Raw genomic sequence first — 6,902 nt, 5'->3', positions numbered from 1 at the left:
AGGATTACCATCAATTTCTTGCTTTTGCATTACAAAATTTGACTAACTATTTGGGGACAATTTGTTTCCCATCTTTCGCATTTGGTTCTGTAGCTTTCAGTTTGGTTCTGTGTCAAAATTTGGGGACAATCTGACTATTTGGGGACAATCTGATATATTAGTTGGTGTTTTATATCAGTTGGTTTTGCATAATGCCATTTTGTTAGTAAAGGAACAGTTGATTGAGTGATGTTTTACTTTTATATTAGTTGGTGTTTTATATCAATTGGTTTTGAATTTTCCACCATATGCCATTACCTCTTTTTGTTTCATTTCAACTAGTTCCAAGATGGAGACTCAAAGCGAGAACCAAGATAAAGAACCAATTAATCTTGATCAAGAATTGGACCAAAGTGAATTAAGCTTTGATGACACTGGTAGGAAGAGAAAAAGAACCTCAGTTGTTTGGCAGCATTTAGAGGAAAAAAATTTTTGTGGGGAGGTGAAAGCTGTCTGTAACCATTGTAAAGCTAGGCTAGCATCGGGCTCCACTGTTGGTACTTCATCTTTACGTTCACATGTTAGAACATGTCCTATATTGATGACAAAGAAAAAGAGTCCAGTTATAACTAGTGATGGGTATGTTAAACATGGTGCATATAGTTTTGATGAAGGTAATGCTAGGAAAGAGATAGCTTATATGATTATCTTACATGAGTATCCTTTATCTATGGTGGACCACTTGGGTTTTAAGAGGTTTTGCAATTCATTGCAACCCTTATTTAAGGCTATTTCTAGAAGTACTATCAAGAGGGATATTATGAAAGTATTTGAATGTGAAAAGGGAGAGACCATGAAGTTGTTGCAAATGAACAAAAGTAAAATTGCAATCACGACTGACATGTGGACTTCAAGTAATCAGAAAAGAGGGTTTATGGCTATCATTTCTCATTTTATTGATGCTTCGTGGACGCTTCAAAGTCGAATTCTAAGGTAAGTTGTTACATGCTTTGCTCTGAGTCTTGTTGTGTATTTGAAAGCTCATACTCGTTGGAGGAAGACAAGGACTTCCAGTTTTAGTTAATGCTTTGCTCTGAGTCGTTGGAGGAAGACTTTAAATGAGTGTTTCGAATTTAAAAATGTATCTTTGCTCATTTATTCCCGTAGAAACTTATAAACTAAATGCTTAAAATCTGGAATATGTCTTGTTTACTTATGGAATAGATCTTGCTTCTGTGTATTAAATTTTAGTGTTGGATTATTGCCTAGCACATCATGTTACTCTAAGTTATGGTAATTAAGTGGTGTTTTATATCAAGTTTGCATATGTTTCATGCCCACATAATGCCGAGACACTTTCTGCTATAATGATAGATTGCTTATCAGAGTGGAATATTGATGGTAAGTTGTCTGCTCTCACAGTAGATAATTGCTCTACAAATGATGCCATGATTGAGGATATAGTGACATATTGCAAGCTTTCACTTGTGTTAAATGGAGAATTATTTCATATGTGTTGTTGTGCTCACATACTTAATTTGATAGTTAAGGATGGATTGGATGTGATTAAGGATAGTATTGAGACTATTCGGAATAGTGTTGCATATTGGTCTAGGACAGCAAAAAGAGAGGAAAAATTTGTTGAGATAGCTCAACAAATGAAAATTAAGTTCTCTAAGAAGTTAGTCCTTGATTGTAAAACTGGGTGGAACTCGACGTATGTGATGCTGACCACTGCATTGGTATATAAAGATGTATTTCCTCATTTAACGCAACGTGAGCCCTTATATAAAAATGTTCCAAGTGAAGAAGATTGGGTGAAGACTAACATGATTGCTGAAAAGTTGGAGATCTTTCACCAAGTGACTGAGTTATTTTTTAGGATCAAGTATCCCACATCAAATCTTTATTTTTTAAATGTGTGTCAGATTAGGATTGCAATCTGTAAGTGGCTTGAGTCTGACCATGTTGAAGATAAGTTATTGGCAGCAAAGATGTCAATCAAGTTTGAAAAGTATTGGCATAAAATTCATGGTGCTATTGCAATTGCAGCTATTATGGATCTAAGGTTCAAGATGAAATTGATCGAGTATTATATTTTTCTCTTATTTATAAAGAGAATGCTCCATCGAAAATTGAGGAAGTCTTTGTCTTGGCTATTATGTTGGTCAAAGAGTATGAATTGAAGCATAAACTTGGGCTTCGGTCTTCTGAATCTTCTTCTTCGACTGATTTTCCATCACAGTCATGTGATTTCAGAGTTGGTGATCCTTTAACATCTTATTACCAGTTTGTTATGGATTCTACCATCGGTAATGAACAATCTTATTTAGACCTATATTTGGGGGAGAAAGTCTTGCTTAGAACTCAAGATTTTGATATATTGTCGTGGTGGAAGACAAATGGGATTAAATATCCTATTTTGCATCAAATAGCTCGTGGTATTTTGGCTATTCATGTATCTACAGTAGCTTCAGAGTCTTCATTTAGTACTGGTGGTAGGATTATCAGTCCACACCGTAGCCGACTTCATTCAAGCACAGTGGAAGCACTCATGTGTTCTCGAGACTGGTTGTGGAGTCAGATGCGAGGTACTTACTGTAAAATTTCATATAAATTATGCATATGTTCAAAAATTTACTATTTTAGCCTAATTTTAATTTTTACTATTGAACCATATTCAAATTCTACTCCTCGTGTTGAAAATTCCTCATTCGGTATTGATAATGATGTGAATGTGGTAAAAACTAATCTTTATTTTTGTTTTTTACTTTGGAGTTATTGGTGATACTAATTCAATTTATGTATATGGGTGTGTGAAAAATCATGGAATGTAAACCTTCTGTTCATACTAATTGGTGTCGGTGTTCCTAAATGGGATACTAATTCAATTGATACATTTCTTTTGTAGGCCTCTTTTGGTGGCAACGAGTCGATGATACTTTGTGATTGTACGTGTTCGAAAGTATTTGGTTTTGGAATATTTTGGAGTTTTGAATCATCTAGTATTCAAGATAATGACTACTTTTTGTTTTTAGTCATATGGATTATAATTAAAGACTTGCTTGGGTGTAGTAGAAAAATATCGTTCGTAAACTATTATTTCAATTATTGGAATTGTATGAGGACTTAAATGATTAAAATAGGGAAATGCATGCTAAAATGTACCTATAACGGTGTTTAATTGTCAGAAAACGAAAAGTATGACAAATTTTTCTTTTGTAATTTTCAAGTTGTTAAAAAAAAAAAAAACATGTAGACGGGTGAAAAAAAGGGTGAATAGGTAAAAAAAGGATAAACGGGTAAATGGTTATGGTTATGGTTAAATGGGCGTCAGGCGTGTGTCGTTCACGTGTGCGTGGGGGCGCGTCACCAACAGCTTTTTAGTTGGAGGGCCCACGGTGCAAAGTTTTGAAATGTTACTGTTGTGGGCCACGTGGCGCAACGTCGTCCGTTGGATTTCAACGGATACCTTATATAGACCGTTGGATTTCCATCGGTAAAAAAAATTCAAACCTTCCGCAAACAGCTAGATGACATGGCACAATATCAGCCGTTGGATTCGAGATCAACGGTCCATGTTATTCGCCCTTATAAATTTAAAAAAAAATCACATTAAAAATTTCTGAAATGTTACCGTTGTGTCACGTGGCACAATCTGGAGGGTTGGATTTCAATTTTTTTTTTAATCCAACTGCAGAAATTAATTATGTTAATAAAAAATGTTTAAAATTAATAAAAATGAAAATAAATGATTTTACTTTTCTATAAATAACTTCTCATTATCTTCTACCTTACACCACAATTTCATATTTTCTCAAATACTTTCAACCACATTCCAATTTTTCTCTCAAAGTTTCAATCCAATTGGTTTCTAACAAAATGACTAATGATGCAGGTACGAATTGGACACTTATTGAAGATGTTACGTTGTGTTCTAGCTGGGTTGAAGTTACTCATGATCCGATTACAGGTAATGAGATGCAGTTGTGAGAAACATGGAGTCTTATTCATACCAATTATCTTGAGAAACTTGGTGGGAAAAGAATCAAAGAATCGATGTCCAGTCGTTGGAGAATACTCAGTCAATCGTTTAAATCTTTGGAGAGGCGCCTTGGCACAAGCTAGTAGTAATCTTCGAAGTGGGGAAAATTTAGTGGATCAGATAACAATATATTATTTATTTGTTTGTACTATACCCAAATTTACATTAGCTACTTTGACTACAATTATTTCTTCTCCCACATTGTGCAGACACTTCAAACACAAGCTTGGTATAATGCCAAAACCAAAAACCAAAACAAATCATTCACCCGGTGTGAATGTTGGAATATTGTCAAAGATTGTCCTAAATTCAGAGTTATGTCTGTCGGTCCAAAAGTTGTCATGAACAACACCCCTCTACACTCTACGCCTGATCATGCCTCGCATGTTCATGAAACCGACACAGAAGAAGTGCCGAAAACGCCCCTTGAACAATGAAAAATGTTCTAGAAATAGTATGAGTTATTTTGGTTCACTTCCAGAAATAGTGTTGGTTATTTTGCTATAGTTTCATAAGTAGTGTTTATTTTGTTACCTTTTAGACACATTGTGGGTTTTTTGTTCATTTCATAAATAGTATAGGTTTATTTACTGTAGTTTCGGAAATAGTGTGGGTTATTTTGTTGTAGTTCAGAAAATAGTGTCTTAACTATATTCATTGTTGCATATGGAACAATGAAAAATGTTTGGGTGAAGAGTTAATGAAAATCTTGCTGTCCTCTACCATTACATGAATCTATGCGAGTAATCTAGAGAACAAATGATGCCTAAAGATAAATGAGGACATAGAAATAGAATGGTAATAAACACAAACATCTCAGTATGCAACTTTGGGATGGCAAATTAATTCATCCTTCGTATACTTTTTCCTTTTCTATTACAAGTTATTTACTGAAAAGCACTCTAATGGGTAACAAAGAAAAATTGGTCATTCTCGTCATTATGTTTCCTTTAAAGAATAAAATGGTCAAATATGAATTAAAAGAATTTAATAGCAGGCGGAAAACACAAGAATCAAAGATGGAAAATTGAGAGGTATCATAAAACAGCCCAAGTGAGGAAAAGAAATGCACAAAGTAAAAAAAAATAAAAAATTGCACTCAGCATTGTCTTATAACGTTCATAAACCAGTTAGTACAACGCTATGTAGAAGAGCTAAGTATAAATTCTTAGTTAATTTGAAAATACGAAGAACATGCTTGACATACATGACATGCAACAACCGAATCTCCTGCAAATTCGATCAACGTTAATGTTCTGAGATTTAACCATGGATTTGTGATTTTGTATACCCTTAATTAGTACATTTCCGAGAAACGCAATAATGCTCGAGAAAATGGTAATCGATCCCTACGAAAAATACTATGATGGTGCTGGAGTGTGGGTGGAGGCCTTGTATTATGAATCAAATGCACTTTGGAAAGAAAAAGGCAGGGCACTAGTCCATGAAAAGCTAAAGGAAGTAATGACCTATGCTCAAATTATCATTCTGTAAAGATGATAGTTCAAGACTGCCGATTTGTTTGTAAATTTTAGTGTAAATTACTTTACTAAATAATTGTTATTAGAGTATGCTAAATGAACGAGTGATGATGACACAATTTCATATTACTGCTAAACGACAAGATAATTTTTCCTGATTTAGGATACTAGTCGGTTTTTCCATGAGATAAAAAATCATGGTCTTCTTCATGCTTTTAATCCAAGCTCTGTCCGATCACTGCCAAGCGAAGAATCATCGAGACAACAGATAATGTATGTTTCTGCAAGACCACGAAAAGAAAATTCTTGACCCAAATGCGCTTGGTTACTACCTAAGCTCTCATGTCAATCATTGATTTTACACCTAGCTTGGAAAAATTGATACGAAAAAAAGAGAAGAGGGTCGAGGAGCATTTATTTTTAGCAACAAAACTTTACAACAAAGCATCGAGAATCGACATTGACAAGCCTTCTACTTGGGTTAATATTTGGGAAAGGTGTGGATGCCATGCCAGCCACAGAGCCTCGTAACGTTATTATGTACCTGACTGAAGGTTTTATTGCTACGTACCTACTTAGAGCCTGTGATCATTCACAAATGATAAATGAACTTCCCAAGGGCAATGGCTTTCTGATGGATTTTGCATTTAGGGTGTGCTGAGACTAGCTTAGTAGTTGATCGATAGTTTGTCATCCTCGTGTTCTTGTTCCTGTCGCAGTTGTGAAGTAACGAAACTCTTTGTGTTGCAGTTTCATGTTCTGAGACTTGCCGGTTTAAGATCTGTGTGTTTATCATTCTCAATGAGCTAGTATCGCAAGATAAAAAGGCATATCAGAAACAAGTTGGAGGAAACCCTAGTAAAGAAAAGACGTGAATTCATATGAATGAAATTTCATATGCTAGCTATCTCTTAATTTGTAGTTTTAATTCATGGGCGGGGTTTTTGGTGGAGCTGGCTTTGAAATCAATATTGAGATGACATGTGAATTGGCGTGGGGATACGGCATCAAGCGGTTTATTTCTTGGAATTTCGAGAACAATCGAAAATCTTCGTCTTCCTCCTCCGCCGCCTTAGCTTGGAAGAGTCAACTGAGAGAGCTTTTGGAGACTATCATCTCCAATCTACCATTGGAGAACCCTCAGAATTAAGCATGCAAAGCCGGCTTGGAGAAGAACAAGAGGCGTGGATGGGTGTTCAGAATTAATGTAATACCCTTACACAATAGCATACTTAACGCCGTTTTGATGGAATGGATAGAATACCGCTAAAGTTATACAAAATCGAGTTTCAAAGTGTAAAGTGACTATATTTTCGTACCAAGAAGCAAAGGGGAATCAAGTTCGAGTTCAAGAGGGCATTGTGAAAAAATAAACCGTTAATTTAAGTGTGTTTTAT

At 35.2% G+C, this 6,902-nt stretch overlaps 1 pseudogene; it reads left to right on the top strand.

Annotated features, from left to right (window-relative positions):
• Nucleotides 1–692: 692 nt before the first annotated feature.
• On the top strand, nt 693–6,380 carry LOC126582550 (zinc finger BED domain-containing protein RICESLEEPER 2-like; annotated as a pseudogene).
• The last annotated feature ends 522 nt before the right edge of the window (nt 6,381–6,902 follow it).

This window comes from Malus sylvestris, chromosome 9, assembly GCF_916048215.2.
Source record: "Malus sylvestris chromosome 9, drMalSylv7.2, whole genome shotgun sequence".
NCBI classification, from domain to species: Eukaryota; Viridiplantae; Streptophyta; class Magnoliopsida; order Rosales; family Rosaceae; genus Malus; species Malus sylvestris.
This window is presented reverse-complemented; position numbering and strand designations above follow the sequence as displayed.